The following is a 24,735-nucleotide window of genomic DNA, read 5'->3' as shown; positions in this document are numbered from 1 at the left end:
CAACTTAAGTTTAAACACTTACAACAATTTACAAACAGCCTTTATAATACACACTTTACAATAAGGTGTTTTGAAAAAAAAAATATTGAATTTTAGTGACATTAGAACTAGTTATAAACTATATATATGTTAGATATAATGTGAAAACTACATGGAATAAATATGAATATAAAGTGACCTTTATCATTGACATATAAAAAATTTATAACTATGGGTGAAAAATAGTTATAAAGAAGTGAAAAAAATTGTCAATGATCTTTTGAGTTTCTGTTTTTATTGATAATTTGGTAAGTAAATAATTTTAGCTTTAAATATGATTGTGTCTCTAAGTAACGCAGCAATGATAATAACATTTTTAAAATCCGCTGATGAATAAGAAATTAGAATTGTTTAGAGTTAAAATATAAGTTTTGCCTTTTAAATGTTTTATTTCTAATTATAAATTATTTTTTTGTTAGAAATATTTGCTTAGGCCAAATATTTCTAATTTTTAATATCTACTAATTGAGAAAGCACTTAAAAAACAGTGCCGACAGACAGAATAACTATTACCCTGTAAAACCTTTGGGATGTTATTATAGTCGTAATGTCATTATGAGTATTGCGTTATTTATTGGATTTAACAATATTAATTAATATGATATAGATCAATAATAAGCCACGACAACAATGGATATATAATTAATTGGATGTTACATCAGATTTTCATGCTCTCTAATAAAGTGAAACTCGCTGCGGGATAAAATAATAACGATACCCCATCATCTCCCCTCCTATTGGATGAATAAAATGACCGATAAGAGATGTTCATGTTAGCAAGCTAGATTGACTACAATTTTTCCCTTATCATAATATCCATGTATATTCTTTATCCATTCCTACAACGTTGAAATTAAATGTCAGCACTATGCTTAAAATTTGACAGGGTACTATAGACTAAAGACACAAACATTAATTCGCTATACCACTAGCAGACATATGCACATCAAAGCCAAGAGCACAATTTTAAAGCCGTCAAAATCAATTGTTCTTGTCAAAAAAAAAAATAATGCGAAGAAAATTTGTTTTTATGTTTACAATTTTAAGTCTGGAAAAAATATGATTTTTTTTACAGTTGTGTGTTAATTTAAGCAAACATTTAAATCTTAATTATTTCTTATATATTTTTATTAATTGATTATGTACAAATGTTTCAATTTACACACCTATAGACAGACATACAAATTTTATAAATATACAAACATATTTACAGACATAACATTCACATAAGATTGACAGCCTTACTCTTTTTAACCTCATTCCCGTTTTTACCTATCTCTAAAATAAGCATTTCAATATTTTCGTTTTGAATTTCCTCCTTTTACACTTTAGCTAAGGCTCGGCAGCTGCAAATTAGCTAAAAACAATTGTAATTTTATGGATTTTTATATTAAGAATTGCTGATTTTTTAAATGTTATAAAACGTCGTTTTAATTACATTTTAATTATGTAGACAAAATTAGTATCCATGATTCCATTATTTAACAATTAAAATATTTAAGTCTTTTAAAATAGTACATTTTTAGATATCTGCGCTTTAAATTGAAATGCCTTTTAGTCGATTACTTCAAAGATATTTGATTTTATCTATGCCCTTCCTAAGGCTAGAAAAACAGGATGACAAAAAATATTTCTTTTCAATAATAAAAAATTACAAAATCTTACGAATATACATGTTTATCTTTTTTGGTATACTAGGAAAGTTTATTTTTAAAGAAACAATCTTGCTTGCATCTTTAGTACCTAATTAATCCAAAAATTATTGTTTAAATTTTTAATGCGACAATTTATTATCAGAGTTTTTGATGATTTTATATTCCGTGATATAAAGTAGTAAAGTTCTTGCCTGTAACTACTTAACTGATTACTAAACACACTTGCTTACATCTTTGATTTGTTCAGAAACTATTGACTGTTTAGACTTTTAATTCGTTGATTTTTTATCAATGTTTTTGAGGATTTTATATAAAAAAAAGTGGTCATCCATGTTCATTAATATAGAAGGAATCAAAAGATTAGCAAAATTACCCCATCTTCAGATTGAATTATAACCAACTAATAACATATCGCCGTTATAAAACCTTTGAGTACCAGTGTAATTTACAGTCCCGATAAATCTACCTGTTTTTAGAACCTTGCCAATAATCAATTAAAAATGTGGATGTAGTGTGCATCAACTTCCACTCATGTATTATTCTATCAAATTAATAGAACAACAGGGATACTCGAAGAGAGATAGGGAACAATGGTTTGTTTATTACACTAGTCCCAACGTTTTTTAATAACGTTTTCTTATTAGTTGGCTTTACAATCTTTGGGACTTTAATTTAACCAATAACTTTACGCTACAGAAGGGGTAATTTTGAGTATCATCACTTGGGATGTACATCAATTTTTCGGCCATTGTCTTATCCCTTTAGATTCCTAGGTTATGTGGTAGTCAATGCACACCCATGAATGCATGTGCAATCAAACAAAAAAATGGCATCTTAGAAAAATGATTATCTAAATTGATCGAAGGAATTGTTTAAAACTGCACTTTAGAGATTAGAAAATTTTTTTAAGATTTGATTTTAGACAAATCTTTTTCAGTAGGTAAGTCAATAAGTTTCAAGGGTGAGAATAGAAAAAAAACAAGGATGACAACTTCATAAGTAGCGATGCTCAAAACCAAAAAAAGAAATTATAAATATCGATAGAGGGGGCTATATAAGCAGCGAAATGTGAAAAAAATGTTTATTTACAAGAAAATGTTTATCGGTTAAAAGTCTCAACTTTCTTACCTATATAGCAACCTAATTTGAAAAAAGCTCATTTTAGGATTTAAATGTTATGACCTTAAATAAGCACATGATTTGAGTATAGACATTACAGACATATATCCTTATTACTTACATTTCCTCAGCCAATGACGTTTTTATTTTTCGTATACCTTCATTTTTAAAAATAAAACATACATGTTTAAAAGCATTCTGTTAACATTAACAAGCTATGAAATCGTAGATTTTTGGGGATGTATATTCCCAAATGAAGAAAACAAAATTACCCCTTTCTGGAGATTAGATTGTTGGTAGAAAGATCTGAAAACAAACAATCAAAATTCATAAAAGTATCCAAAGTTTTAAAAACAACTATTATTGTAGTTATACAGCTTTTGAGTACCAGTGTAAAATTCAATTTGTCCTCTCTTTCTAAAAAAAAGCATGGATGTAGAATATCCCACAAAAAATGCACCAAGTTAAAAGAAAACAAATGAGTGTCCTGATTGAAAGATGGGTCTCACAGTTTTCTCACCATGTTTATCTTTATGTGTGTAATCAATTGTCGACGCAGTTCTGTTTAGGCCCAGACGTCCAACGGGGGGTGTAAAGGGGTGTTTACCCCACCTGAAACTTTGAAACCGCTTATTTTATATCCTAAAAATTTTAAAAGATACATTACACTACTCCCCCCGTGTGTTAAGGCCAACTCCTGCCTATCTTTTAAGCTGTTATTATGTCAACATGAAAGTTCACTCATGTTAGGTTTTACAGTGTAAAAGTCTTGCGAAGGTTCACTAAAATTGCTAGGCTTTTAAAGCATTCCTACTAGCAGCGCAACAACTCTATAACTACGATATTACTTTTACTCAGAAAGTCAGAAGATTAGATTTATCTTCCTTGTTTATTGATGGACTTAAGAAGATTTACAAGGATATTTTAAAATAGCTTATTTTGTTTACATTTTTAAGCCTCGGTTGTTTGCATAGTCTGTTAATTTTACTTGATAGTATTTTACTGTACTTTTCCAATATTACTTTGTATGTGATAATAAAATCTACCATATATTTTTTTATTGCATTTCAAAACAATATTAATAAATTTTAATACAAATATTATAAAATACATGACTAAAGAAGCAAACATTTTTATAACACCTATTATTGGCTATAAAAAATTTAAAAGCAATTGTGAATTTTGATTTTACGTGAGTTCTTATTTGAAAAACTTAAGAGAGCACTTAAAAGATTAAAATGAGAAAAGAAGTCAATTTTAGCTAATCTTTTAACTCAGGTTTTAACTGATTTTTTTTCAAACGATTGCCAATTAAAAGTTTTTTTTTAAAATAAATAGTTTTCTTTACTTATTCACCACTTATCATCATAAAAATGATGGTTTTTAATTGACGGATGAACAGACTTATCCTCGTTATATTGTGGCTATGCTTCTTACAAGGGGGTCAGGGATCTAAAGGTATAAGACAATGGTCGATAAATTGATGTACATCCTCAAATAATGTTACACAAAATTACCCTTTCTTAAAATTTGTTGTAGAATTCACCTATTAAAATTTACTAAAGACCAAAAAGTTGTTAAGCCAACAAATAAGAAAACGTTATTACAAAATTTGGGGACTAGTGTAATAAACAGCCCATTGTCCCCTCTCTCTCTCTCTCTCTGGGGATTGGTGCACAGATGTTATGAATCTAAAGTTGCAAATATGCATAATCCCCGTGCAATTATTACAGTTGAATTACAACTGGCGCAATATTACAGACACTTGTCTTAATAATTTAATGAATGAAAATTTATTTTTTACCTTTTTGCCTTCTTATTCTCTTAAATTAATATAGTCATTTATAAAAACAAGGATGAAAGTATTCATAAATAGTTGCTTCATATAAAACAGTTTTTTAAATCCAAAATAAATTTGTTTTTCTTGTTAGTAAAAATTGTATCATCCCTTCCACTAAATGCATGAATTTTTAAATCACCAAAACTGCTAAGATTACTAAAGTACTATCCATTTTTTCCTCTAATTTATGCACTTATACATTCTTTTGCTAGCATGAAACACTTTGCAGAAGTGATGACACAGCCTAAAAATTGCATGCTCAATTTAAACAATTTGATCAGATTAACAATTTTCTCACTTGTTGTCCACATTTTTAAAAGCGAAGCTTTTCTATAATTAGGATCGGTCCGTCCGTCCGTCACAGAGAGTTAGCTCTTTTCGTTAATTTAAACAGGTTAGCATTGTCCTATCGATTCCAAACTTTGCATGATGATTCCTATAGTATTTAGGTACAATATAGAAAGCGTAGCAACTCTATAAACAATACCAGAATGTCCGTACGTCCATTTTAAACATGTCGATTTTTAACTTTTTTGACAACAAATTTTTGTATGTTAAAATTATCCGATTCTTCTGATTTTTTGAAAACTGATTCCTATTACAACAAGGTACAATGTTATAAGAAAAGCATCTCTATAAACAAGTCCCAAAAATGTAAGTATGTCCTTAAACAGTATCATCTATTTATACAGTTTTGCAACAAATTTTCTTAAAATATTGTTTGTTCTGATGCATTAATATTCTACTAATTCAGTTCTGATAATCTACAAGTGTTAATGTTCGTTTGTCCTTCCATTTCAGAGCTTCGCTTTTATGGATGTTGTCATCCTTGTTTAACAGCAAAGATTCTTTATGACTTACTTTCTTGTAATGTTTTGTATTTGTTTGTTTTATTATGGTTCTATTGGTTTTATTTATTAGAAATCGTTTTTAATCTGATACTTATTTCCTTATGGCTTGGAAACTGAATAATATCCGCTAGATTAGAACCCGTTCTCAGCCATACTGAAAAATCATGTGTAGCTTCATATTACAGACAATTTTCTACAAATAATAAAAACTGGTTTTAAGCTTAATTGTCTTTTTTTTTATATATGTTTACAATACGATGCGATAAATACCTAAATATTAATTATTAGATAGTTTATTTAAAGCATTTTCTTTAGATAATTTTAGAAGACATTTTTTCATGGATTATATGAATTTTTACAAAATCTTAGTTGAGTATCTAAAGCACTTTTAGTATATTAATTGATGTTTCTAAAAACATTACAAGCATATTGAAACAATTAACCCTTCCATCTAAAATTATGCAAAACTAATCAATATTTTAGCACCTTTGATAAGGATAACAGATTAATTTAGTGTCCTGGAAAGAATCTAGGTTTCACAACACAACACTGTTTAATTATATAAATAATTTATTCTTTTAGGGAAATCATAGAGAATAAAAAAAAGTTATTTTATGTTAGGCTAAGGAATTTAAAATATGCTTAACTTCCTAATCAGCAAGTTTTTTTAGAACAAGAACACTTATGTGTATGTAAGTAACGCAGCTATAATAACTAAAAACAATTTTATTTCATTTAATTGTCTACAATACATTTAAAATTAAATTAACCTATTATTGGACTCAAGCAAAGGTCATTGTCAATTGATTCATTTTTTTATAACTTTATGGCTTATGCTTCAATATAATTTTCTTATGAAACTAGCTAAAAACAAGCCAAAAAATTCGATGTTCTTTGAATATTTCAATGTGATTTTTTCCTTTTTAGGCTGACCGGCTTTTGCGGTATTTATGTGATGAATCTATCTAATATTTGTTCAAAGCATTCACACTGTCTCTCTTAAATAAATAACACACACACACACAGAGACACAGACACACACACACACATTCTTGACACCATAGCATTGCCAAGGTCAATATTTTTTCCTAAGAATTTTGCACCAAGGAGCTTCTTATGTGTATTTGGCTGGACGTGTTTTGGGGGGCGGGGATTATTTAAAGAAAAATATTACAGAATATTATTAAAATTAATAATACACTTTTTTGGTTCATTTCCTTTTCATTTAACTTTCTAGATATCGATATTTAAAATTGAAGCAAAGGACCATTTATTGGCTATTATGTCCTTCAAAAAAAATTGTGTTTGTGATTTCACGTATCAAAATTGTGTTTTTATTTATTTTTTAGATTGCTTCTCCCTACCCCATGTAAATATTTAGTATTGTCAATATATGTACATATTTTTGTATGTGTTGTAGTATTTGCACTTGAAATATTTCACATTCAGATAACTTTGCTGCAGCAGTACTCTATACTCTTACTTTTATTATGCTATACTACTTGCGACTGCGTCCCTTGCTTCTAATGAAAGTGGATAGGATGGGACCTATGTAAAACTTCCATAATATGGAGAACTCAAACGGTTTAGTAGTTTAATTTTATGATTTGATACAACTTTACTTTGTCATTGCTTCGCTACTGGAAAACATTACCGTTCTTGTTTCTATTAAAACAAATGATTTTCTACCTTTTAGCTTGAAAACGGTCAACTTGTCTGAGCGGAATATTTCCTTTATTTGTCTACTTGTCGCTTACATTAATTTAGTAGTACATTTTATCTTTAAAATCATCTTTGAAGCTTTGCGTATTTTTTTTACACTATAATAACTATTAAAAACAGCAATTATTAAACAAATGTGAATTATTTTTGCAGAAATTTTGTGTATGCTAATTTAAAATGCATGCAAAACAAAACATATCTTGTTGTGTCGGTGTGTGGTCATCTTAGCAACCTAAGTTTATTTGAAATTAATTTTTGAATAATTTGCTTTAAAGATAAAATTTTTTAAATTAATATTGAAAAATAAAATTTGGTTACAATCTAACTTTTCTAAAGTTTTGTCTATCAATATAAAATTAGAAAATAGTTTTTGCTTAAAAATTCTCTAGACTTTTGCTATATGGTCACTCAATACTCCACGTGGGATTATTGTATGTTTCTATAAACAACCACAAGAAATGTTCTTTTTATTTAGCAAATAAAGTTTATATCCATGCCAAAGAACCCAAAAATATTTGTTAAGCATTGTTTTTCTTCAAATTTTGAAAGACTAAAATTTGACTTTAACAAAATATATTTTTTGGATTGCAAAAACGTTGCTTTAGGGAGTTCAATTTTGGGACGGGCCACTAAAATAACTGTTTTCTGTTGTTTTCCTTCAAAAAATTGTATTTGAAAGAAGGCATTATATTAGTTGGGCAAAAAACAATATATTTTTACTTTTATTAGAAAGATGTCTTTAGATTCTTACTTGAAAGAATTTAATAAACTAAAAGGCAAACTATAAAGAAAACAAGGATTACAGTATTGTGAAGTAGCGTAGCACAGTAATGAAAACATTTAAATAAGAAAATAAGCTGACCAGATAGACAGACAAAATAATTAATTCATTAGATTATCAAAATAAATTGAGTAATTTAGAGTCTTAAATTGTTCAGTATCTTAAAATTACATTTCCCTTATTAAATTGATTTAAAGGGTTTCAGCGCTTTGTTTAACGCAAAATAAAGCATCCTTTTCTTTCCTGACTGACGAACAGACGTGCAGACATTGTTAAAGAATAGCTGCGCCACTTAAAAGGACTCTCCACAGAAAAATCAACTTTAGATTTTTGAAAATCTAACCTGAAATTATTATTCTCTGTTCAATTTTAGGCATTTTTTGTTTTTGTGGCATCGCGATCGAAGCCCTTTGAAATTTTTTACCTCCTTTAAGTGAATCCTCCCGCCATTTAATTTGTGCTGCTTTAGTGATTTTTAGCTTCTATTTTTGCCGCCGTTGCCGCATTCATCGCCCTTCTCCGCCGCTACTCCGCTGTACGTCGCTTTTTAATACATGCTCCCCTCTCCCTTGTTCAGAAATTAAATGGAGGCTGGGGGTGTTGTGTATAGCTACGTACGCAATGTATAGCGGAGTAGTGGCGGAGAAGGGCGATGAATGCGGCAACTGCGGCAAAAGATAGTTATATTTGGCGGAGGCGAACACAAAATGGAGGCGGCAGGATTGTCCAGTCAAGGAAGAGGATAAATCGTAGAGCGGCCGGTTGCAATGGAGCAAATGTTCTTTAGCGGCGAACACATATTGAGTGGAGGAAAGTGTAGTATATATTGTTATAGCGGCAGTACAAATAGGCGGCGGACAAAATTTTCAAAGGGCTTCGATCGCGATGCCACAAAAACAAAAAATGCCTAAAATTGAACAGAGAATAATAGTTTCAGGTTAGATTTTCAAAAATCCAAAGTTGATTTTTCTGTGGAGAGTCCTTTTAAGAGTATATGTATGTACTGTGCTATATGCACCCACACACACACACACACAAGATCCTATATTGAGAGTAGATATTAGATAGAAATGAATCAATTTGAAAAGAGAGCTTGCTTGCACATTAGGTAATATTCTGCACAATTTATGGATTCACAATGGCTCAACACTGGATAAGATATTTTTGAGTTCTTATTTTGATCAAAATTTCTATCTGTCTATCTTTAAGGATTATTGGGGAGAATGGGCTTCAATACGACTTCTAATCAATGAAAAATTTATAAATGATAATTTGCTGAAATTACAGTCAAATGTTACATGTTATAAGAATGGCAGCTACAGCCGAAACATTGACCGCTTTCGGATTGACTACGGCTTCGGCTGCAGACTAATTTTAAACTACAATTGCCAAGTTTTTTTCATTTTATTAATTTTTCATCTTAAATCAAATCAAGATTTTTTGAGTAAAATGAAACCTGGATTTTTTGTCCCAACAGGATCCATGGACATTTCTGGAGGCTTTGCATACTTTCTGCATTTATGCAGTCCCAGTTAACTAAACTTTTTCATATAACATCGTGGGGCCAGGCGCTATGGATGAGGCAACAATTAGATAGTTTTATTTTTAAGACAAAAATACAATACTTTCGGGGGTGTAATAGGATAATATCGTGTTTAATTATCATGTATCCTTACCTGGGCCTTTAAAAAGGTTAACTGTAAAGGATAACCATATTGGTCTAGTGGTTAGCGTACAAAAACACAGGCAGACAAACATCCCCAAATATATGTAATGGATCTATCTAATGGCTAAAATATCTTACTTATAGAATAGCTACGCTATTAAAACAATCGGATGTATAAAAAACACTAAAAACAAAAAGTATAATATTAATTAACCTGTAAGTTAATGGTGAAAAATGAATATGATTATTAGTTGATCATTTTCCCTCTCTGAATATTATTTACAATTCAGAGACACAGGGATAAGACAATGCAGTGGATGGTAAAACAATATTTCCCTATTAATTTTTAGTTTTCAAATTTTACCTTGGTAACTTATTCATTGGAAAGTATACCAATTTATTTGTTTTTTTTCTCAACTTTCTCCCAATATTTTAAAGCATATTTTTGTCACTATACTTTTTTGTGTGAAGATTAATTTACCTTTCATTTAGTCTGTGCATATTATGTACCTTTACATATCATCATTATTATATTGACTATATATTCCATTAGTGGCTCTATTATTGTTTAGAGCAAAGCTACTCATCTATGTAGAGTTATCTAATTATACAACTGCTATCAATATTTTGATCAGAAAGCTAAGCTTTTGGTTAAGAAATAAGTGCAATTCATTACCTTTGACTTACATACAAGTTTTTTTTCTGTAGTACTTTTTTTTCGCTCATGTATTCAGATTTAAATCAAAATAGATATTCAGGTTTTAGTCAAAACAATTACAGCTTTCTTTGAAAACAGCTGTTCTTGTTTCATGCTTTGTAGAAGTACAAAAATGAATATGTTAATAATAAAAAGGGTTACTTTGTTTTGTCATATTTTTTACCATATTCATTATTCAGTCTGCATAAATATTTTTTTTTATGCTATGTATAGAAATAACTATAACTTGCTGTTTATTAGCTAATTAAAAAATTTTACAAATAAAGATCCTAGTTTAATTTTTTTTGGTTATTTGTAAATGATTTAAGACGTACTTTACTTGTGCAAAAATATATTAGCCTTTCCTTGCATGTTACTTAGTAGTCCAAACTCTTTATCAGTATCTATATATTGATAAGGCCTAATATGTTAAGTATAGCATGGGAACCCTTTCAATAAAAAGTATACAGACGGATATTTTTAGATGAGACGTTAGAAATTGCACGCAATTTTGCCCCCTACCCCCCTTTCTTTTACATCTTCTTAAAATTGACGTGCTACTATTTTGCAATGACAATTCTTAATCCTTTAAAGCTGAAAATTTGTTTAACCATTTATTCACAGTCAGATTGCAAAAGAAATTATACCTAAGTTGTAAATAACAAGGATGATTTTGTTCATATTCAATAAAAGGTACAATAAACTATAATAAAGTAAAAAAATACAAGGAATTACAAGAAATCTTCTTAAATACATAAACTTAACGCCGAGAGAAGCTGTGTAGATGCTGAAAACTTGACAATCTGGCAGACGTACATACGGACATGTTCTAATTATAAAGTAGCTGTGCTATTAAAAATCTTAATGACATTTCAGTAAATTTGTGGATCTAATTTAAATTTTAGTGAAATTGAAAAAAAGAGGAATTTGTTTTCATTTTGAATCTCTACTCGTGTTATCATTTGATGGTTGGATATCGCAGTTAGTGGAGTAAAAAGTGTATGCTTATGTCTGAGCTTTTAATTACATAAATCTGGTTGGCTAGAGGCAAAAATGGTGTGGGAGTTTGGTAGCAATTTTCATAAGATTTTTATTGTATTTATATATCTTTACCGCCTAAAAACAGATAAAAAAGATATTAAAAAACAAATTATTACAAAGATAAAGAGTTTAAATTTAAACTAAATAACTTAGCATTCCTTTTTTAAATCAAATGGGGTATGCTATGTCTTAAATGGGCTACTATTTGCCATAATTGTTCTTTTAACAATTTGCTTAACTGAACCCACGTCAAGCTCTTACTGTGTCTGGCCTGATTCAACCTATTTCATCATCTCTCAGTTTAATATTTTCATTTAATTTTCCTCGACAATAATAAACATTTCTGAATAATTCTAATAGAATATACAATTTATGAATGTAAAAAATGGACTTACTTACCTACTGATTTTTATTACCTAGTTGTTATAAGAATCTTATTAGAAAGTTTGAAATCAATTGAAAGATTTCACAACCGAGCAATTTCGTACTGATTAATAGAATAGTTTTGCTTTATAAAGTTTAAAGATTCTCTTAGCATTAAAAAGCTGTTTTTTTAACTATTGCTTTATTTTGAGCAATGAAATTAAATGAAGAAAAGCAACCATTTATAAGTACTGGTTTCCTGATGGAAAATTTTACCAAAAAATTAAACTTTCAATCGGGAACAGGGATAAATATTATTCAATGTAAATTATGTGTTATGTTGTGTGCGTTTCTTTTCTGTTGTACCCTGTAATAACAATATACAATTGAGAAATGTGGAAAATTATTCAATAAATTCTCATTTGTTGGCCCTGAGAAATAGAGGTCCAAACCAAATGATGAATCCCATATGGCAGCTTTTTTGCGACTTTTTGGCTGCTACCCATGCTCCTTTTAAAACTTAACTCCTATACAAACATGATAAAATCAAAATTAATGCAAATCTGTGTTTTTCTCTGCCCCGCAACTCGGGGATGGGACAATATATTAATCTTTTCCCAATGATTTTATGTGAAATTAATCTAGCTTATAAATATTGAAAGAACAAGGGTTTGTAGATTAATTTAAGCAACATTGTCCCCTCCCTCCCTGTGTAGAATTCAAATGTTGTATGAGATTTTGTATCTGCCAAGATGGGATTAATTATACACTAATTTTAATTTCCCATCAAATATCATAAATTAAATGAGCGTTGCCCTTTTCCCCAGCCTTTAAAACTCATATACATATGTTCTTCCACATCTTAAGAAATATGCAAAATGTATTTGGAAAATATAATATGTAATAACAGGTCCTTTTGTCTCAATAATGACTATTTGACTGGTTAAAAAGTAATGACTTTTTTTGTTGGTATTTGTTTGTTTATCAATATCCCTAAAATGGCATATCTTGTGCATTTTGGTAGCTTTAGTTGTTTAAAAAACATCATTTCAAAGGTTTTCCTTTGCTAATTAGTCATTTTGAGTAAATGTTAAAATACCTCGAATTTTATTCACATACCCTTATATCACCTTTCCCTATCTTCCTCTTTTCTTGGGTGTTCCTTCACTTCTGCAAAATGTATATCCTTCATAAAATAGACAGAACTACAATAATTATTAACAAAGCACAATTTGTCTCTTCTCCATTGCTTAAGCATTATCATTGAGTACCCCAATGAGAATCCTCTTAATTTTATGAAAATAATTTATTTGCTATTTATTTTGCGAATTTAAACCATTTAATATGTGGAAATGATGAAACACCATTCCCTCACTTTTAGACCTTAATTGGCACAAATTCTAGTTTGATATTTGATGAATGTTGGAACATTTATACATTTTAGATTTCAAGCTTGTTTCAATTTATTAAAAAAATATTTCTATATTAATTTTGTAGCTATAGGAAAAAAGTAAAATATTAATCAGAAAAAAGAAACTTATCTTATAAACAACGGGTTGACGTAAGTACAATGCCTTATTATAGAGTAGGTTCTCTTCTTAAAATGCCTTTTTGTATCTTTTAATCTAGAAGTTTGATACCTAATAAAATGTTGTATGTATATTGTATAATATGCCTATCCAAATTTTAAAAACATATCAAAAGCATATAATTAAAATGTCTAACTCTGTAACCCCTTTTTCTTGTTTTAAAATCTAAGAATTTACCCTGCCCTCAGGATAATTACAGGGGGTGGGGGGGGGCTTTTGAAAGCTTGATAGACAGACACCCGAAGCTTCAAACGGTAAGGGAGAGATTTACTAAATAGTTTTAGGCTATTAAAACCAAAATATAATTACCTTTTTGCACTACGGGTTTTTTCCTTTACAATTAACAAAAATAATTTGTACTCTTTTAGAAAATTTAAGTATTTCAATTTCCCCATCTTGACTTATTATTCTAGGAATCTTCAAGTGTTCATTCCATTACGGTCTAAATGTAAAAAGGCTTCACTTTCAAGAAATAGCTTTAATTATTTTACAAATTTACAGCCATCTTTTTCAAACATAATCCAAAACGAATTTTAACAGTTTTTGTTTTAATGGATAAAAAACAAAATTAAACTTTCATCTTGTAGAAATTTTCTAAAAATGTCTAGATGTAGATTGTGATGTTTTTGTTGTAAAATTTCAATTGCTTAACTTTTTGCTCATTAAATATTCTCGTATCTACTCAAAATTTGGGTATTAAATAAGTCAAAATATGAGAAAAGGAATTTGTATAATACAGTTTTTAAGAAAGCGCATCTTATCTACAACTAGAATGTTTTGTCTGTATGTCCGAAAGAGACATAAAGTAAAACATTTAATTTTATCATTAAAGGATTATCTAAGTCAAATTTGCATAAATTAAGTAAAATATTAACAGAAAACCCTCTATTTTACCCCCTCAAAGTAAAACAATATACATGAAATAACCCTCCCCCCCCCCCTAAAACCTTTGATACCTTATCTCCCTCCCTCAATAAAAAGCTTGGACATCATTGGCTGTTGATGATCAATATTTTGCCAAGATGAACAAAAAAAATTATGCAAAAGAATTTTTTTGAATGGCGGGATAGAATTATTGTTTAAGTGGCTGTCTGACTCAATTGCATTAGGTGTACATTATATTTTTCTCAGAAATAAAGTGAATAAAGTTTATAATTTAAGAATAATTTTTTTCAGGAATCATCTAAAGATAAGAAACACATATCCACATCCCCACCCCAATTATGAAACACAAAATTACCCCTTCTATAGTTAAAAACTAAAGTTAAAAAGTTTGAACACTCAACTTAATAAAGCAACCAATCAAAATTCAGTAGAATTTCCCAAAGTTGTTAAGCCAACGAATAATAAAACTTTATTGTAAAACTTTGTGGACCTATTTAAAAGAACTACTAATATACCCAATATGCTACAGAATAATATAATAAAAAAAAATCGACAAATGAGTCCTTTTAAAGTTTTAGGAAAAGCTTTTTGCTTACTCCTTTTATCTGTGGAAGTAACCCATTCTTTTTTTATCCAATTATATTGTTCCCAATACTGGTATTAGTGTCTAGTACCCTAGAATTTTCACAAGTTTATACCATATTATTATCCACCCCCTTCCTCCCCTCCCATTCATCTCCAAGCCTATGGCCCTATACAGTATACATATTTCAAAGGGCTGAGCTGATAGGTAAATGATCCATTTTAGAAAATTACCAAAGATATTTTCCAATGCTAAATGTAAATAAAAGAAAATTATTAGTGAATTTAGGTAAACTTATGTAAAAGAAGTTATTAAAGATAATATTTTTTTGATTGAAAGTCATAATGCAATAAATCTTTTTTGTTAAATTTTAAATGGCTAATTAAATATTCGAAAAAAAAACAACAAACAAGGAACAGAAAGATAAAAATATTATGAAACAACCAATTTACCAACCGATCCTAGTCAAATAATTGTTAGTGAAATTTTAAAAATCTAAAATTTGACCAATAAACTTTTTCCTATATCAACTCTTTTTATTTTAGACCTAAAAGTTATAATTTAGCGGGCCCGATATCAGATATGGTGGCGCTTATAATAAAATATATCTAATCTTCCTTTTTTGGCATCTTGGCGTGTCAAAATCTAGCTAGCTAGCCCCCTGGTTGTACCAATTGATAAATTGTGCAAAATTTGATTAAAATTTTAGGTTAAGAAGATTAGCAATTTTAAGAATAAGGTTGTGGTTTCATAAAATTAGAATAGGACAGAAATATGCTTTTTTTTAAGAAATATTGCTTTTTAAAATAGACTGAGTAATATAGCATTAAATACAAAAAAAATCGTTACACCCGTTAAAATAATTGTTACCTATACCTTTAAGAAGTAATCTTAAAGGTATACCTTAAATTTATTCTTTACTGTTTTTAAATTTTAAATGTAGAATAATTTCCCCAATCTATTATATACTTTTATAAAATAGGTGATCTAATATTTTCATCAAATTTTCTTAAAATATACACTTTGAAAATTTTGATATGTATAAAATTTTATAGCATAATTTATAGAAAATTTATGAGGCAACTTTTTTCTATAGATTTTTGCATAATTATCATTTAATATTATAACTACAAGGGGGCCAGTGATAACAATTTAAAAATAAACTGTGTCTACAAGGAGGGAGGGGATATTGGACTGTAAATTACACTGGTACCCAAAGTTTTATAAAGTCATATTTGCTTACTTATAAACTTTGGGTTTGATTGGTCAGAATCCAAATTTTTCAACCAATAATTTTATTCTACAGAAGGGGTTACTTTGTTAAGCCTCATTGGGGATAAACAATTTATAGTCCATTGTCTTATCCCTAAAGATCCCTGGAGTCTGCTAACATGGAGGAAGATAAAAGAAATCAGTTTTTGATATTTGTAGTAAAAGTAAACAGAAAAAAAGTTATTTTAAATCCATGTTAAATAAAGAATTAAAAATAAATGATAACCCAAAAAAAACTTTTAATGATAGCATTTATTATTTTGCAGCATAACAATGATGACAATATCCGAAATATAATAATAAACTCTATTTCTATTGTATTGTTTATTTGACTTAATAAAAGTGTTTAAAATGTGCTTTATGGAGATGTTTTGCTCTTTAAAAAAAAGTTAATTATGCTATAAATAATGTTACACAGATTAAGCTGTGTGTATGGGTGTGTGTGTGTGTATGTGTGTGTACAGCCGAAATAAAAGCAAGTAGACATTAAAGAAAATGTCTTTTATACCATAAATATATTGAGATATAGACAGACTTACATAAGTTAATGATAGAGTAGACTTAATGTTCAATTCAAAATGCAAACAGATTTTTAAGTATTTATTATATTGGATTAAATGCAGTTTTTGAGTAAATAAGATTATATATTGATACTATATTTAGAAATGATTAAATATGTTAATAAGTCAAAACTACTGATTATTCAAAGCTGGATAGTTCTGAAGTAGCAGGATGTCTGTCTGTATATCAGGACACCAAACAACAGGATGACTGTCTGTTTAATTAATACAATGTATTAATTAACTATGCACTTTGAAAGGGTAGAATATCTGCCTATGCAAACTATATAAAGTAATAGGATGTCTGTAAATAGCTGTATTGGTCTTAATAAAGACTCGAACCCAAACCAGATAATGTTCTGTGTTAGGACTCTCAATATCAACTAACTTAAATGTATTTTCTCTTTATTCTTTCTGAGAGCAATTAAAGAGTAATTAAGAGTAACTACTAACATATGTCTGCAAACTTAAATATATGACATCACAACATAAATATATGACATTTACCCCCTTCTGAAACCATCCAGCTAAGCATGGTTTCACCATCCATCAGGCTGATCTAATAAACTGGGATCAATGTCTTCACTGGGTGAACCTACATCGAAATTAACCCCGGCCTCAAGTCCTTCCTCTCCTTCACCCACTGGAGGAGGAGTGTTCAGCGCCCCTCCACCAACCTCAGCCGAGACATCCACTGTTGCCGCCATGACAGCATTACCCGCTGCAGCAGTTACGGGCCCTCCTACAGCAACCATCACAGCATCATTTACCGCTGAGGCGGTATCATTCGCAACAGCCACCTCTGCAGCAACCGCTGGTCCATCTGCCGGCATTGCCACCTCCATATCAACACCACCAGTGACCTGAACACCTCCCGAAACCAACATCACCCCGTTGTTAGCCTCAGCACCACCAGAAGTTCCAGCCTGTTGCAACTGCCAATATGCCGCCGCCGGTAAGTCATTGTTTATCCTGCGCCGGATCTCGCTAAGCTCACTAAAAATATTAGACAGGTGCCGTTGCACTTCAGCCTCTTTTTTGGCCATCTCAGAAATAGCCTCTTGAACCTTAGTTCCCTGTCCTGCCAAAACACTTTCCACCTGTTGGCCCACCTGCTGTCCCAACTTGGTTGAACTACTTTCCCAATTATCAGTCATTGCTGTCTGTACACTCTGTACCATATAAGAAGCCTTTTGCTGTGCAGTAGTAGCCACCATTTTCTGCATCTCCGTATCGACCTTCCTTATACAGTCCATTAGATCCCTCTTATGCGAGGCCAGCATATCTTTAACCCAATTATGACTGTCCGTCTGCCAAAGTTTCTGTGCAGTGTTCAAACTTTTGACTGATTCTCTTACAGCTTCACGAATTTTTTCCTCAATCATAGGCTTTAGAGTCACAGCAACAGAATTACTGATTCTACCTATATCTTCATCACTGAGCGGCGCTAAGCCCTGTCTGTCATTCTTGCGTTCAGCCTTATTTCTCTCAACCTCAGCACGTAAATCTGGTAACTCCCTCTTTTGTTTAGGCCCAAGAGAATCTGCCCCAGCAGGCCGCTTGACCACGCCCCTTCTGGAAGTACCTTCCCCAGCATCATTATAAGCCTTGCTGGCTCCCCTTCTGGAAGTACCTTCCCCAGCATCATCATAAGCCTTGCTGGCTCCCTTAGTCCTGACCGACCCAGCAGACTGATTTGGCACAGACTTACCAAACCTGCGCCGTCCCTCACCAGAACCAGTATCTGCCACCTTTCCAGGCTTGTCCGTTGGAGGCTCAATCCAACTGTCTACCTCTGAACCACTCTGTTCACTAGGCAGACGATCCCTGGAATCAAGCTCAACTTCAAGACTCACGTTGCCAACATCGTCCTCATCATCATATCCAGGCTCATACCTGGGCGATTCTACATCATACTGCCTCCTATCATCTCTTCTATACACAACATGCCGCCGATTAGATCTACCAGCATCCAACATCTCAACAGACGGTTCACGCTCCTCCCGCCGACCAGACGCCCGCTGATACCGCCTTTCGTTTCCGTCTCCATTTCCTGATAATAATCAATAATTAAATATTAACATTTTAATATTTTAATATTTTAACATTTTTCATATATAAGACGACATTCAAAACGAAATACTTTTATATAAATTATATTTATCAGGGATGCCAAATTTTAATTACTGTTTTCCCGATAACGCGAAAATTTAACGCAGTTACACAGTCTGCCTAAACAACCAACACACAGCAATCCAATAACCACCCCAGCAGCACCCATCACAGCCATAACAAAATGCTGCCAACTATCAGTCAACCAATTAATTGAGGAATTATACAAATGTACAAACCAATCTTCTGTCACCTCTACAACAAACGCATTTGAATTAGCAGCCAATTCCGAAAGTTTAGCCTCTTCCACAGACTCCAACACCTGTCCTTTCTCTCCCTTATCCAGCAGATGCTCAAAATTCAATGGTACCTTCAACCAACTATCCTCCAGCCGTTTAGTCTGAACCAGCTGCATTCCTGCCCCCTTGTTACCTAGATATAATCCAGGTTTAACTCTCACAAATACTGGATTTTTCCTACACTCGACAACCATCAACAAGGAAACATTTTTAACTAATCTTGTGAATGGTTCTACAGCAACAATTCTATTATCCATAAACAAAGAAAAATGACCAAGATAACACGGCAAATTTGCTCCTATAGTCACATTTAACCATCTTTTTTTTACATACAGACACAAGCTCCATCTCCCCTAGATGTTGTACCAACAAATTTCCGACTTGTTTGATGTTGGAATGAAACAAATTATTCTCCCAACACCCCTGTTCTGCCTGCAAAATCCTTTCCACCTGATGATATGAAGAGGTTAACTGTAATAATAAAGCACCATCCTCCTCCTTTTTCCGCATCCAAGGAAAAAAATTCTTTTTAGCAGTTGTAATCCACAAAAATACATCAGGAACATTGGTATGAAAGTAATGCAAGTCAGTCAGAAAGTCAGAAAACTCCACTTTTTTCCCCAGTTTCAATCCCAACGAAAACTGTGGAGAAATCGCCAACCAACTTTGGCCACCCTGATTATTAGCATCATCCGCCATATTAGAAAATGTAAACAAAGTTAAATTTACAATTTCAACAGTCCGAAAATAACTAAAATAACGTCTATCTTCCTGTGATTTATTGTGAACTATCACTCGATCAAACCCAAGCCGCAGATCAGACTCCAGACAATGTGCACCAATGAATTGATCCTCAAGAAAACAACTGTTATCAGGTAACATTGAAATTTGTATATTTTTCAAATAACTTGTAATCTGAACTTCTTGAAAAGTATTAGGCACAAAGGTATTATTTAAATAAATACCATCCCCTCTGCACTGAGGGTCAATCCCATACGTCATCATATCATCATACAGGATGGTACCATTTATGAAATAAGTCAGTGACCGGTCATAAAACGCTACAGGCAACCGTCGTCCATCTATGTCTAACACCCTCTGTTCCTCCATCCTTTTACAATCTTCACTAGAAATTAACTCATCACTACTAACAACAGCTGGTGCCCCTAAATGTAGGTGGCTATATTTGCCGCAATACCAGGTGTGAACCGTTCTGTCGACGTGACATTGTGCTGCGGGCAAAAATCTCACTCCCACTTTTTTTAACAGATGACCGCTGATTGTTCCATTAAACTCATGCTGACCAAATACTGTACATTCTGAAGCCCTCAACTCAGGACCGTCGCCAACACACTCCTTTACTAGCACAGGTATCATATCAGCCCCACAGGGTATCAAACACAATCCCCAAATTAAAAAATATTTACCTGATTTGAATTTATTATTATGACCAGACATTATTAGCTGATAACTGTTCACCAATGCACCCGCAAATATCAACTGATTTAGCCTTTCATTGCAGGACAACTTTCTACCTACTAGCTTTGTCAGCACATATTTGTTATTAAAATAATCAAATAACAATTCATGAACTCTTATTATAATATATTTTTTAAATATTTATATGTATTTATATAATTTATAATTTTTCTAAAATAATTATTATCAGCTCTCCTTTCCCTACTTTCTCCGTCCTCGAGTTCCTATCTGAACATGTACCACAGGACCCCCTACCTGAGATCTTAACCTCCTCCCAGTGTCCCATAAATATTTCGCCACCCGTGATCCACTTTTCTTAATTGTAACTAATCTTTCAGGTGAAGATTGCGGCGGCGCCGTAGTCAAAAACGACTGTTCCGATGGAAGCTCAACCTCGTCAAAATTACCCTCAACTACAGGAGCAGGCACCACAGATTCATCTGTCACTCCCACCTCTACTCCTTCACCTACAGGTATAATTTCTCTATTTCCATCTCCTGAAACTCTGTCATTATCAACCTCAACCTCACTCTCCTTCTCCTGAATCCCGTCACTCTGTCTTTCCTCTGCCAACTCAAAACCATCATTTTCAGATGACAAATACACAACATCTTCACTCTCTCTCTCCTCTACAGTTTCTCTCTCTGCAGGCATATTGTCAACTTCCAAAAATATCTCATCGGACGGACAAATTTCAGGTAAAGGAAAAACGTTAAAATTAACCTCCTCCCCTAAAACTTCCGTTCGAGCATGAATTTTTCGAATTTTATCCCTAGCCACAACCTGATTTTTCTTGATGGGATTATTCCCAAAAGGTGCCAACTCATACAATGCATCCGAAAATTTCTTAACTACAATAAAAGGCCCTCCATAGAAAGACTGTAATTTCTTGGACACGTCAGTTTTTACAATATTAAAGAAAGCATAACAAACATCTGTCACTCTTAATGCTTCCCTCTGTATTCTGTGTTTATTTTGAACCTCTAAATATAACTTGGATTTTGTAGAAATCCTCTTAATTACATCCTCCATATTTTTCAGAAATTCCAAATACGACCGCGAGGATGAAGATTCAACAGACGGGACTGGTGATAGAAAATCGAGGGGAATACGTGGCTGCCGACCAAAAACTAGAAAAAATGGAGAATATCCAGTTCTAGTACTCTTGGAGCAGTTAATCACCAACGTAGCCAAAGGTAATTTTTTAGCCCAGTCCTTTGTTCCATGATTTTCATCTACTTTCAAAGCAGCATACAAACTTTGATTTTGCCTCTCTACAGGATTCGAATTTGGATTCCTGGGGGGAATTAGGACAGTATCCACCCCCAATCCTTTCATCACGCCTTTAAACACACTGCTTGTAAAATTTGTACCCCTATCCGATCTCAAAGCTCTAAATAAACCATAGGTAGGTACAAAATTTTCCAATATAGCCTTTACAGTTGTTTCAGTTTTAGCATCAACCAACGGACATGTAAAAACATATCTAGAAAATAGACAAACCATGATTAAGACAAATTTAACCGTCTGTCCCTGATGATAACATGGAGTCCAAGGTCCAACTAGATCTACTGACATATTAGCAAAAACTTCACTACTTTGAACAGAATGAGTTATAGGTGAAACATGTTTAGGATTACTTCCAGCCTTTTTCAAACATGTAATACAACTTCGTATTCTCGATTCCACAAACTTGTTCACGCCAGGCATAAAAAATCTCTCATTTATCTTACGTATTGTCTCCTGCACACCTCTATGTCCAGAACCATATCCACCATGAGCTGAATCAAATATATCATTGTATAAAGAAAGAGGCACTACAGGCCTCTCGACAAAACCCCCTTCGGCCAAAGGCTGTCTGAAAATTACAACCCCCTCTAGCACATACATATGGCCAATAAGATTGTACAATAGTTCTTTTCTGCCCGATAGCTCCGCCCTCTCATAAGACGACAACTGTCTCCTTTCCAATATCCATAACCTTATTTCATTTAGGATCTCGTCCTGCTGAAAACTACTTTGCCAGACAAACTCAACATCCGCCTCATCCTCTGCAGAATGTACCTGCATAATAGAATAGATTTGATCCAGAAATGGTGAATCATTCAGGTAAGGATCCAAAGTTTTATTATCTGTCTCTCTACACTCCTGACAATCCTTCAGTCGATGGTCCTTACAATCTAACTCAGTTCTCGACAAATAATCTACATTCACATGCTTAGTCCCCTGTCGATGGATAACTGTAAAGTCAAAACTTTGCAAGAAAGTTATCCATCGATAGGTGACACCGTTTATTGATCCTTTAGCCCAACGTTTGTAATGCACTAGTGAAATACTGTCTGTCCGAACCAAAAATTCACGAAACCTACAAAAGTGTAAAAAATTCTTTAATGCATATACTAATGCACCTAATTCTCCTTTATAGGAAGGATAATTTTGTTCTGCAGCATTACACTTTTTACTACAGACACCAAACACTCTCTCTACACCATCCTGTTCTTGCGAAATAATCCCTGCAAAATACTGAGAACTATAATCTACATCCACGATAAAAAGATTAGGATTATCCCATTGAGGATAGCCTTTACACATTTCAGTCTTGAACATTTCCATAAATTCAGTCCATACTCTGTTCAATTCTTCTGTCCACTTTATTATAGTGTCATTCCTGTGACTATCCAACATGCACGACCTCTTGGCATAATCAGCAAAATATCCTCTGTAATAATTAGTAAATCCCAAAAATTTCTGCAACTCCTTCCCTGTTCTAGGCTTGCCCCAATCCTTAATCCGTTCCAAATATGCAGGATTCATTTTCAATCCATCGGCACTAATAATATGCCCCAAATAATGGCATTCTCTAGTCAATAAATCACACTTATCTAAATTCAATTTCAGGTTGACCTGCCTAAGAACTTGAAACAGTGCCTGCAGATGCTCTACATGTTCCTCTGGACTTGATGAAAACACGATCAGATCGTCCAAGTAGCTGATACAAAACCCATACATACCTGGCAGGATAGACAGTACCTTATCCATCAGAGCACAGAACAGGCTGGGTGCATTACACAACCCAAATGGCAACCTGTTAAACAAATACATCCTGTTTGCTGCACTAAAAGCTGTCAACGGTTTAGAGTCTTCATCCATAGTCATCGAATGGTAGGCAGCTGTCAAATCAAGAGTACTGAACACCTTGCCAGAACCCAGCTTCGTCAGATTATCCGAGATCAGTGGCAGCGGCCACGCCACCCGCTTAGTCACGTTGTTCAGGTTGCGGAAATCGATGACAATTCTCAACTTAGCCTCTGCTCCAGGTGCAGCCTTCTTTTTCACAGCAAAAATAGGACTAGACCAATCCGAGAAACCCTCCTCAATAATGCCAGCATCCAGCCATTTGGTTAACTGTTCCTTCAATTTAGCATCGTACTCTGGATTCAAAGGAATATTTCTGGCCTTCACAGGTTTAGCTCCAGGTAACAATTCTATATTATATGTCATTAATCTACAATCACCAATATCTGAATCATTCATTGAAAAAATATCAAAATTTTCCAAACAAATTTTAATAATTCTGGGTTTCAATTCTGGATTTTCCTTAATCATCTGGTTTTCATCTAACTTCAATTTTTGAATAATAAACTGTACCCGTTCATGCATTTTTTGCCCCGACAACTTTTCTGGCTTATCCAATTCATTAATTGTTTTATTACAGGTAACATCCTGATTATCCATGATGAAACAATGCCCCATCTTCACATTTCTCAGCAAGGTAATAGGTTTTATTGACGCATTAACCACATTAACCACACAGGACCCATCTTTCCGTGGCTGATACACCCCCTCAATAATCATAATCCCATTGCCACTTGTCATCTTAGAAGAATTAGGGGACACGTACCAAAGCCCATCATTCTTTAATCCAGTCACATGCACCACAGCGGTAGATCCTCCAGGATAAAGAATAGTTTTATCCAGCAACTTCACATTATACTTTGTTGAATATAACTCTCCAAACCCACCCCCCTCCTTTATCCCTGGCAAGGTAGGTTTAGATGGAATTTCAGAATTCATTCGTCCGGACAAAATAGGAATTTTCTGTATCTCCGCCACCACCTGTTTCTGTAAACAGGAATTAATGGGAACAGATTCCCCACAAAATTCAAACTTATCTTCATCCAA

General features: G+C 32.5%; 1 protein-coding gene across 1 annotated transcript in view; it reads left to right on the top strand.

Moving 5' to 3' along the window:
* Positions 1-40: 40 nt before the first annotated feature.
* LOC145324955 (bone morphogenetic protein receptor type-1A-like) overlaps positions 41-24,735 on the top strand; it is a 49,275-nt gene continuing 24,580 nt past the window's right edge. Inside the window, exon 1 of the mRNA XM_080167720.1 lies at positions 41-287. The gene's annotated coding sequence lies outside the window, so the exon portion shown is untranslated. The remainder of the gene's footprint in view (positions 288-24,735) is intronic.

The sequence above is a fragment of the Acartia tonsa genome, chromosome 7, assembly GCF_053477335.1.
Source record: "Acartia tonsa isolate MP-2025a chromosome 7, ASM5347733v1, whole genome shotgun sequence".
NCBI lineage: Eukaryota > Metazoa > Arthropoda > Copepoda > Calanoida > Acartiidae > Acartia > Acartia tonsa.
This window is presented reverse-complemented; position numbering and strand designations above follow the sequence as displayed.